Source organism: Dipodomys spectabilis, unplaced genomic scaffold (genome assembly GCF_019054845.1).
Source record: "Dipodomys spectabilis isolate Male_0828 unplaced genomic scaffold, ASM1905484v1 ptg000307l, whole genome shotgun sequence".
In the NCBI taxonomy this organism is placed as follows: Eukaryota; Metazoa; Chordata; class Mammalia; order Rodentia; family Heteromyidae; genus Dipodomys; species Dipodomys spectabilis.
Window position 1 is genome coordinate 4,222,711 of NW_024870984.1, and position 2,776 is coordinate 4,225,486.

The following is a 2,776-nucleotide window of genomic DNA, read 5'->3' on the forward strand; positions in this document are numbered from 1 at the left end:
ATATGAAGCCCTGGATTCAAGAGGGAACATAAGAAAAAAGGAAGGCAAGGCCAGACAAGGGCAAGGGCATGGGCAAGGACAAGGGCAAGGCCAATGCCAAGGCAAATACAAGGACAAGGTAAGGGCAAGGACAAGGGCAAGGGCAAGGATAAGGACAAGGGCAAGGGCAAGGGCAAGGACAGGGACAAGGACAAGGAAAAGTACAAGGGCAAGGACAAGGGCAAGGACAAGGGCAAGAACAAGGCCAAGGCCAAGGGCAAGGGCAAGGGCAAGGGAAAGTGCAAGGGCAAGGACCAGGTAAGGAGAAGGGCAAGGAAAAGAGCAAGTACAAGAGCAAGGGCAAGGCAAGGGCAAGGGCAAGAACAGGGACAGGGACAAGGACAAGGGCCAGGACAAGGACAAGGGCAAGGAAAAGGACAACGGCAAGGGCAAGGAGAGTGCAAGGACAAGGACAAGGGCAAGGGCAAGGACAAGGACAAGGACAAAGACAAAAACAAGGACAAGGACAAGGACAAAGACAAGAACAAGGACAAGGACAGGGAAAAGGAGAAGGACAAGGGCAAGGACAAGGATAGGGACAAGCAAAAGTATAAGGGCAAGGACAAGGGCAAGGACAAGGGCAAGGACAAGGACAAGGATAAGGGCAAGCATGGGTGAGGACTAAGGCAAGCACAAGGGAAAACAAGGGCAAGGACATGGACAGCGACAAGGACAGGGACAGGAACAAGGACAAGGGCAAAGACAAGGACAGGGACAAGGACAAAGACAAGGGCAAGGGCAAGGACAAGGACAAGGGCAAGGACAAAGACAATAACAAGGACAAGGACAGAGACAAGGAGAAGGACAAGGGCAAGGACAAGGACAGGGACAAGGACAAGTATAAGGGCAAGGATAAGGGCAAAGAAAAGGACAAGGGCAAGGACAAGGATAAGGGCAAGCATGGGCGAGGACTAGGGCAAGCACAAGGGAAAACAAGGGCAAGGACATGGACAGCGACAAGGACAGGGACAGGGACAAGGACAAGGGCAAAGACAAGGACAGGGACAAGGACAAAGACAAGGGCAAGGTTCAAGGACAAGGACAAGGGCAAGGACAAGAACAAGACTCAGAGTTTGGAGTGCCTATATACCAAGAGTAATGCCCTGGGTTCAAACCCCAGTACTGCCAAAAAATAAATTTAAAATAAGTGATCAGGGCACCCCATAATCCAATCCCTAGGGAAAATGAGTGGCTGAAGGCCAGCTGGCCAATTCTCACAGAATCCCTGGCCAAGTGGCTATGATGCAGATCGGGTTTCTGGGCAGCCCAGGGCAAGGGTTCAGTTGGGCTGACCTCAGGCCAGCCCAATGCAATTTGATATCATTGAGTGCTCCTCTCCCCCGCCTGCCCTCTCCCATTCCCCCCACCCCCTACCTTCTCCCTCTGGCCTACTTGTCCCCCTCCAGCCCCCTGCCATCCTCCTCGACCCCCTCATGTCCTCGTCCTCTTCACGCCCTGTCCCCCCATCCCCCACTTGTCCCCTTCCTGTCCCCCCGTTCCCCTCTGCCTCCCTACCTTTCCCCCTACACTCCCCCTCGTCTCCCCTCAAGTCCCCCTCCTGTCCCCCTACAGTCCCCCTAGCGTCCCACCTGCCCCCCTCCCCTTCCTTCATTCCCCTCCCTGGCATCCCCTGACGCTTCTTCCCTTGGCCGTCCCATCCACCCTGCTCCATCAAAGGTCGCCGTGGATCTCTGGCCTTGCTGCCAGCTTGCTGGCCAGCTGAGGTCTGGAGGGAGCAGGACTTGAACAGAAGGAAGCACCCGGTGCTGGCCACCCTGGCTTGATCCAGAGAACCTGGGGCGCCCCCAGATGGGACTCGAAGCATTAGAGTGTTAGAAGCAGACTGGGTCCAGGAACAAGTCGGAACCAGGGCCAAGGTCGGACTAGGGGCTGAGTCTGTCCGGGGTCTCAGAGCAGCCTAGGACCAAGGGCTGGGATCCAGACCGGGATCAGGCCAGGGACCTCCTGGGGCAGTGCTTGGGCTGGCCCCTGGCACCTCCTGGCAGGGCTCACCATGGCTGATCCAGGGCTGGCGCCTCCCTCCCTGGCCTCTCTGGGCACCGCCCCTCCCATCAAAGCTCACCTCTGAGGCCACTCCTGGCTTGGCACCTCTGGAAAGAGCTCACCTCCTTGGCTGCTCCCAGCTGGGGGCTCTCAGGCTCATGGCTCCCTGCAGCCCTCACCTCAGAGGCCACTCACTGGCCGGGCTCCCTGCTCCCGGCTCTGGGCAGTGCTCACCTCAGCAGCCACTCTGGGCTCCAGAATTCTGGCCGGGCTCACCTCAGTACTTGTGGATACACGGGGCCACATCCACGGGTCTCAGGATTCACTCTTGTGCCCGAGACTCAAACAAATGGCCAGAAAAGATGGATTCTCTGTTCCACAGTAGTATGGCAAAGCCTCTCCAGCCACCAGCTGAACGAGGTCTGGCGGGGTGGGCCCACGAACCAAAGACAAACGCTGGGCCCTGAGGCCCTGCCTTGGGTGCTCCCACCAGCTGCTCTGGGGAGGCAAGGAGAAAGGATGGGCAGAGGGTAGCCAGGGCCCGGGGCTGGTAGGAGGTTGGAGCCACCTGGGGCCCTGGGGACCAGAGCAGGTTGGAGGGTTTGAAGGATGTGAACAGTCACCCGCCAAGGAGCCATTAGGCAGCTTCCGGTTTCTTTGACTGTGGTGGACAATGTTCTACCGACATGGGTGTGTCTACCCCTGCCTTCACCTGTTGGCATACACTGGGATC